An 8,896-nucleotide genomic window follows, 5' to 3' on the forward strand; every position below is an offset into this window, starting at 1 on the left:
TTATCTCAATGTTTTCCTTTAAGAGCCCCTGGAAGAGAGAGAAGGAGGAGAATGAAGGGGGATGGGCTGGAGGAGAAAGAAGGAACGGGAACAGGAAATAGATTAAGGTGACGGGGGCACCCTCGGACCATTGTAGCATCGTAGGTGAGGACACTCAAAGAGGATATGGATGTGGAGAGCAGCAGGAAAACTGTGGCGGTACTGCGACTGGAGAGAGGTGCTCGGTGATGCCGTTACACGCCGTAGAGCTGACTCTGCACTTATGAGCGTGTAACCGTGCAAAAGGTGCCGCATGACGGGGGGTGATTTATTAGCTCTGCGATAGCGCTACTTGAGCTTATAACGTTGGCCTTTTCCACAAGAGCGAGAGCAGCAGATCAGGCGCAGGAGACTGAAATATTTTCTCAAGCCCCACCTAAGCGTGTGCCCCAAGGCGAGGGAGAGTCGCCTACCTGCCTCAGAAGCCGAGCCCATACTGCCACGCTTGCATAAACTGTAAACAGGCCATGAGGTTTTAAATCCTTCCTCCTCACCCCCTTTTACCCGGCCTGCTTCCACCCTCCAAGTCTTGTTATTGATTTTTCACTGGGTTTACAATGATGGCTGTTAAATGATCCCAATGAGCCGTGTTGCCGTGGCAACTTGCATGAGACTCATTTTGTGCCGATTGTTAGCAATTGGTTTGAGGCACAAGGAGAAATGGAGAGTGGGGAGAAATCCGCAAGAGGTTAGGTGCCTTTTGGACCCCGAGAGGACAGTTCAACTTTGAGCTGCTGTGACAGTTCTGCCTCCTTAGCAGCTGCCTTCTAACTGCTCTGACAGGGTCTCGCTGTGACGCTCTTCAACCTGAAACAGGTAGGGGGCAGGGGCTGTCCTCACTGACTCTTCAAAGGGTGGTGTTGACTGTGACAACACTGTCTTCCAGCTGGCTTGTGTACAATAAAAGGAGGCAAACTGGACGACAGGACACGTGTTGTATTCATACAGAGCCTTTCCTAAACAAGCCGAACTGGTTTCAGGGTCAGGCCTAAACTTTTTGTGAAGGCTGGGTAAACACCTATCTGTCTGAGTTTATGTGTGCTCACCTGCACATGTGTTTGTCTTCACCCCCAGCTCATTTTCGCTTTTGTTTTGCAGTGTTTACTGTATCTTTCATAAAAGGCTGCGCTGCAGTGGGATTAGTGGTGCATTAAGCATGGAGATGACACGGAAACTTGACGGCTGTGTATTAGTGTGTGTACCTCGTGTTTGAGGAAGAGAAGACGCCTGCAAAATCCATGCATGGAAGGGGAGACCCCTACAAGGCAAAGGATCGGGGGGAGGTGTTCGTTTGACAAGCAGACACGTTACCCTATAAGGAGATGGAAAAGAGCGTGGTGGGAGGAGCTTAGTGTCCACTGATACCCTGTTGCTATGAGGCAAATGGGCTTGATTGACACGTGTGGGGGCGGGACGTATGCGAGGGTCCCGTCTGGATTTTATGAAGCGTAAAGAAGTGAAGCACACATCAGAGAAAGAGAGTGGGAGGAAAAGATGAACAGTAGTGAGAGAAGAGAGGGGAAGAACGAAGACGAGAGGGCGGGGGGGGGGGAGGCAGAAAGATGGTGGAGGAGGGGGTAGATGTGGGACAGAATAATTTACCATGAGGGTGTCTCTTGGCTCTCTTCTGTGCTGCAGACACGTCGTGAACGTTTCTCCAGCTGTTTGCATTTGCAGCGTTTTTGGGGGGGGTCGGCAACGGCACAGACCCAAAAACCAAACTGGGATCTGAACATTGGAACCCCCCTGCTCTCCCCTCCCCATTCTCTCCAGTTAATCTGATTTTTGAGCCAAAATGTGAGGCGATGTTGAAGACATGAATCACACTTTCCATGGTCGTGTTTGTTGAATTGGCCTATGGAGTAACGCTGGCAGCCGGAGGAAGTAGGATCCTTCAAATGTCATTATTCATGTGAAATGACCCGGCGCTGGCCTAGTTATTTGTTAATCGTGCTTTTTTAAAAATTCTTCTTTCTGTTCTTTCTTCTCCTTCGTTCCTTTCCTCTGCTCCTTTCCCCTAGTGGAGCATGGTGAGACGAGCACACTTTATTACATGCCGCCTCAGACGCACTTTGGTGCTGCTAACTGACCCGAAACGAAGCCAAGCTACAGCTACCGCTCTGAGTCACTGGCACTGCCGAGCCAACACATACACTTACACAACCCCTTAACGTTCTAACACTGGGGGTGGGGGGAGTGGAGACGGAGGGGGGTGTACTCTTAAACAGACCTTACATCGACCTGAGTGCTGACACAGATGCACTGCGTCAAGTTTGCTCTCTTCCAATTGACCAAGACTAGCCTTCTTTTGAGTCTTTGTGTTCCTCCTCATCCTCCCATTTGAGTGCATTTATTCAATAGATGCTTTTATCCTGACCGGAATCTCAAAAGGCACTCGCAGTCAGCAAAAGGCTCATAGCTTGATGGGATGAGAGAGCAGAAGAAGAAAAAAAGGCGGCACACCAGCACATACTGTAAGCATATACCCGGCTATTGACACAGTGTATCAGGTAGAGAGGAGACTGCTGAGATGCAGCCAGAATGGATCTCCCCTGAAAAGGCCAACCGCGCAACACAAATACAAGGTTTGTTTTTGGCCCGTATTCCCGCTTCTATTTCTGTCTGGCAGAAGGAGCTGTAACAGCCGGGGTAGTCCGTCCTTCTGCTGGCTCTGGTCTGTTTGAGCAACAACACTAAGCAGACTATAGAGTGACTGACAGAGGTACTGTTAGAGTTGCGCTTTAACGCCGTGGCACTTGCATATTTTCTGAATATTAAAATCTCAAAGTTCAAGATGTCAAGCCTTTAAAGTGCTGTAATAAAATCCAAGTTACTATATTTCTGTCTGGTTGCATCATGACTTGTCAAGTCCAGGACTGACTCATCAGCAGTCGAATGAGATGGTTCTTGAGTCATCAACGTTGGGGCTCGAAAGCAACAACACATGAGCCGTCATGGACACTTTACTGCACTGTGGGGGGTAGTTCTCCCACCAAATAAGTCAAAAAGTAGAACTTGTATTCAGTGTCTTCTGGTCCAATGGTTCTGCTGCTGACCAGCCTAATAACAATAGCATTGGTTTGTGACCCCCAACTAGCTTTAGTTCAAGTCTTCAAACAGTGCAATCAGACTAAACTAACAAGGGCATAATGACAACTATCATAACGCTATTGTTATTAGCTTACTTACAACAAATCTCTTATTTCGTAACAATTTTGGCAAAACCTTGTTAGTTATTCATTCAACCTTTATTTATACAGATTAATCCCATTGAGCATCGTGAACTCATTTACAAGAGAGACCTGACAATTGTAAATTTTTCAAAATTTAAAGTTTTAAATAATTGTAAACTCATTTTTGCATTCTAAAAAAATCATCTCAAGGCCAAAAATATGATATTTTGTGACTTGTTGGGATCCCAAACTTTGGGAACTGCCATTCTAGTCTAATAGAATATAATAGTTTTTGCAGGAGGCTAGTACCAAAATAAAGTCTCTATTTTACTTGTTTTTCTTTTTGTTATCTAATTTTAGGGTTAATCATACAATAGAAGATGTTGAATTTACAACAATAAGTGCAACATTTTTATTTATCTACAGTTGGCTACAGTAAAACAGTAACCCACTTTGGTCTTGACACCTCTTAAGACTAGCCATTAGTTCAACAATCTTGTCAGAATTAAGCAGTTTTTCAAAAAACTATCTACAGCAGGTAAGATTTTTATTGTTCACAGCCTTTCCACAGAACCCTTGCTCAAAAGTTCTGAACTTTCTGTTTAAGAGCACAATGCCTTTCGGATTATGAGCAGCTCTTTCTCTTACAACAAAGACGCATTAGTCAGTCGACGACTGAAATCTGCCAGTTTGGGTTTTATTTTTGGTGCATCCATCCATCCCTCCATTATCTTTTACCCACTTCTTTCTTTTTGGGTCATGGGGGCCGCTGGTGCCCATATCCAGCCATCACTGTGCGAGAGGCGGGGAACACCCTGGACAGGTCTCCAGTCCATCACAGGGACGATGGAGACAAACAAGACAAACCATTCACTCTCTCACTCACACCTAGGAACAATTTAGAGTTACCAATCAGCCTAACATGCATGTTTTCGTCTGTGGGAGGAAACCAGAGTGCCCGGAGAAAACCCAGGCATGCATGGAAAGAACATGCAAACTCCACCCAGAAAGGCCTCTGGACCGGGATTTCAACCATGATAGCCTGCTTGCTGAGAGGCAGCAGCTCTACCAGTTGTGCCATTTTTGGTGCATTTAGTTACAGATAAATGTGATCCTGTGACACAAACTCAAGACGCCAGTCACACAGAGAACATTTAGCCAGCATAAACTTTACTCGTAAAAATTAAAAAGACGCAACCATCTGCTCAGAATTTAAATTAGGTAATTATCGGTAATTTATTTTTATAGTGCTAGTTTAGCACAAACGTTTTATTCAGGACATTACAAAAGCATTCTCATATATTATTTACCAACTAGTTAAAGTTATGCATCTAAGAAAGCCATCAGATTGAGTTAAATCTCCACTTTGTCTCAGTCTCCCATCCTGAGCAGGTCATAGGTGACAGTGGAAAGGAAAAACTCCCTTTTAACAGGAATAAACCTCCAGCAGATTCAGGCTCAGGATAGGCAGCATGTATCTTGACTGGCTGGAGTTAGAGGAGACAGGAAGGAGAAACAGACAGAGTGGCTGGTGGTGCACATGTAAGTTCTATGGGGAGAAAGACAAAAAAAACATGTTCATGCCGAAATAACACACATGGAGAGTAGAGTGAGTAAAGTCTGCAACAGAGTGAGGAGATGTGGTCAGTTTGTCCTCAAGTAGTCTTAAGTCTATAGCAGCATAACTAAGGGATAGTTCAGGAAACCCAAGCCAACCCTAACTATAGGAGTTATAAAAAGGAAAGACTTAAGTCTAGTTTTAGAAGTAGACAAGATGTCAGCCTCAACTGGAAGTTGGTTCCACAAGAGAGGAGCCTGAGAACTGAAAGCTTTTAAATATAAGCATTCTGCTTCTAGAAACTCTAGGAATCACAAGTAAACCTTTGATGTTTTACAAGCGTATACATCTGCAGAGAACTACATTATAGAAGGTTTTATTTGTCATTCATGAATAATATGTAAGCAATCAATAAATCATAAGCCAAACATTCAAACACAAACAAATGAATGCCCTGCACCATCCATACTTTCATAAACTGTGAGCGAAGTCTAACTCTCATCAAAACCAGCCGTTTGAGCGTGACACGGAGTCTGTGTGTGCCGACTGAAAGACAAATAGATGAGTCCAGTCCTGAAGACAAACACTGAACAAAATGAGGCACTTACCTGGTAATATGAATATATTTGATGCTTCACTTCATTTTCAGTTTGTATATCTGGAAAAAAAATGTCTAAGTGAGGGGGAGAGAGATGTAAAGGACCTCAGAGAGAGTAAAATATATTTAAGTATTTATAAGCAAAAGTCAGAAATCTAATCAGGTCATCAGATTTGTAGAGAAGAAAATGCTCTTAATGTTACTCATCATTAAAGTGTAATCAGTTCGTCTCTGTGATGAGCCAGGTGTGCAGAAGTTGTTTGTGGTCGTGTTTTGGTGAAAGTTGTGCATCAAGCTAACACTTGGTGGAGTTTCCCATTTTAATGCTAATGCTAAGAGAAGGTTTGCTAGGTATCATGGCAGTTATTAGCTTATGAGCTTGCTAATAGTCGTTATTTAGCAGAAATTACAGCTTAAAGGATCGTTCAGATCTTTTAAAGTGGGTAGCATTTTAAAGTAACATTTGATGTGGTAACAGATGGAAATGATCCCAACACATACTAGAGATGTTTTATTAGGCAGAACTTCTTTGAATGTCTTATTTTTCTTTGAATGTTCGTCTGGTCCATATTTGATAATCCCCCCACTAGGGATGCACAATATTATCGGCATGGTATCGGTATCGGCTGATATTGAGGGAGTGGATATGGGGGAGTGGTGGAGCAGAGGTTAGAAGATGGGCCTGTGATCGGAAAGTCGCAGATTCATCTCCCAGTACGGTCAACATCAAAAAAGTGTGGGTGGAAAAGTTGGAACACCCACACCTCCCTCCACCCTCATTCGTCCCACTCTGGGCCCCTGAGCAAGGCCCTTAACCCCCACCATCTGCTCCCTAAACAGGTCTCTCTTGAAAATGAGTTCTCGTGGCTCAATGAGACTACCTGTATAAATAAAGGGTAAATTAAAAATAATAATAATAATATATATATATATATATATATATATATATATATATTAACGTTAAAGTTCATTATCGGACATCGGCCATTCCATTAAAACAACTCGCCAACATAAAAGGCGCTGTTTTTGCCTGCAGCGGCAGCACAACGTGATGACGTCACATATGTCTACCCGATTTCACGGCGGAGAGGAAAATTCAGAATGTCTGCTGTGTGGAAGTTTATTTTTCGTTGGTGAGGATGTCAGATTCCGAAGATTTATGGACTCCGTTGAGCCTCGCTACATCGTCCGCAGTCGGAGATTTTTTCCGACGTAACGTTACCCAAGTTACAAGCCGTCATTTCCGACGTCATTGAGAAGCTAATAGCCCATAGCACTTGGGTGAGTTTTACCACAGACATTTGGACGTCGTGTTAGCCTCGTTAGCATGATTAGTCTTACGGCACAATGGATAGACAAAAACTTTGAACTCAAAAAGTCTGTCCTTCATGCACAGGAGTGCAGAGGATCCCACACTGCAGCTAGGAACCTGGAACAAGCCTCCACAAGTGAGACAGCATCGCAGGTGACTAATGCTAATAAATAACATTTAACATTTTTCATTTAATATAAGTGCTATGCATATCTGTTACTGAATATATGTCACCAGCTCTTACAGCTGTTGCACAATTTTTGTAGCAAATAAGCCTAAATAAGAGGGATATGTTCTGGCAAAGGAACGTATATAAAATATCTGATATCTGCATCGGTTATCTGTCAAATAAGTTTCAACATATCGGCATGTCAGATATCGCCCATAAATCCAATATCGTGCATCCCTACCCCCCACCTATCAGACACCTTTACTAATTTAAGTCCAACTTGCAGCGATTCATACGTCTCACAACTCGTGGGTTTTATTTTTAGTATATTAGTTATAATATACTGTATATTGCACTGTATTAGTTAGCAGGGTTAACTAATATAGTGCAAGTGTCGGCACAACAATAAACCATTTAAAAAGCAGAGAAAACGTCTTAACATTACCTAATTTATCCATCCATCCATCATCTTTACCCGCTTATTCCATTTTGGGTCACGGGGGTCGCTGGTGCCCATGTCCAGCAATCACTGTGCGAGGGGCGGGGTACACCTTGGATGGGTCACAAGTCCATCACAGGGACACATAGAGACAAACGAGACAAACAACCATTCACTCTCTCACTCACACCTAGGGACAATTTAGAGTTACCAATCAGCCTAACATGCATGTTTTTGGTCTGTGGGAGGAAACCGGAGTACCCGGAGAAAACCCACGCATGCACGGAGAGAACATGCAAACTCCACCCAGAAGGCCCCTGGACCGGGGTTTGAACCAAGGACCTGCTCACTGAGAGGCAGCAGCTCTACCAGTTGCGCCACCGTGCTGCCCTACCTAATTTATGTTTTTGCTAAACAAAACAACAACAAAAAACTGTTCCCACACTGTGAAATTAAGGTTTGTTGCACTCATAGTCCTGCAGCTGAAAAACCTCTTAAAAGGCGTCCTGGTGCAAATCTTGCTAGCTGACTATCTTTATTTTATTTCACTTTCCCCGGTACGATGCTCGTATTCTGTCAGTAAACTGACTACTCATTTTATAATTCTAAAAAAAAAAAAACAACTGTAGCAAAAACAGACGCTGGCGACACGCCGTTGTTTCGCTTTTTTCCTTTTTAGGACGGGTGTAGATGGTAGGTGTTCAGTCGAGGGAATAAAAAAACAAAAACTAATAACGCACCTCAACTTGGAAAAAATAACTTGGCGTGTCATGACCAAGTGTAGGTGTAATTAAAAAATATAAGACTGAGCTAATTATTCTAATTGAGCCATTTTGACTAGACTTTGAATATTCCAAAATCACTGCACATTCCTACAAAATACTAGTAATAATACTTTGTGTGAACTTTGACATGCAAAGTAGCACATGATACAGGTCCTTCTCAAAAAATTAGCATATTGTGATAAAGGTCATTATTTTCCATAATGTAATGATAAAAATGAAACTTTCATATATTTCAGATTCATTGCACACCAACTGAAATATTTAATAATAATAATAATAATGTCATCACAATGTCAGCACTGTATGTTTCCATACAATGGCGAAATTAGTCTCTGCATTTAACCCATCCACCACCAGGTGGTGCATTTCAGGTCTTTAATTGTTTTAATACTGATGATTATGGCATACAGCTCATGAAAACCCAAAATGCCTGTCCCAAAAAAATAGCATATTTCATCCCACCAATGAAAGACAAGTGCTTTTAATACAAAAAACACCAACCTTCAAATAATCATGTTCAGTTATGCACTCAATACTTGGTTGGGAATCCTTTTGCATGAATGACTGCTTCAATGCGGCGTGGCATGGAGGCAATCAGCCTGTGGCACTGCTGAGGTGTTATGGAGGCCCAGGATGCTTCGATAGCGGCCTTAAGCTCATCCAGAGTGTTGGGTCTTGCGTCTCTCAACTTTCTCTTCACAATATCGCACAGGTTCTCTATGGGGTTCAGGTCAGGAGAGTTGGCAGGCCAATTGAGCACAGTAATACCATGGTCAGTAAACCATTTACCAGTGGTTTTGGCACTGTGAGCAGGTGCCAGGTC

The 8,896-nt window shown here is 43.1% G+C and overlaps 1 protein-coding gene across 2 annotated transcripts in view; it reads left to right on the forward strand.

Annotated features, from left to right (window-relative positions):
- Positions 1-8,896, forward strand: part of LOC119430789 (RNA binding protein fox-1 homolog 2) — a 128,251-nt gene that overhangs the window by 37,948 nt on the left and 81,407 nt on the right. The gene's annotated exons all lie outside the window — the stretch shown is intronic.

The sequence above is a fragment of the Nematolebias whitei genome, chromosome 3 (genome assembly GCF_014905685.2).
Source record: "Nematolebias whitei isolate Nwh7 chromosome 3, NemWhi1, whole genome shotgun sequence".
Classification (NCBI taxonomy): domain Eukaryota; kingdom Metazoa; phylum Chordata; class Actinopteri; order Cyprinodontiformes; family Rivulidae; genus Nematolebias; species Nematolebias whitei.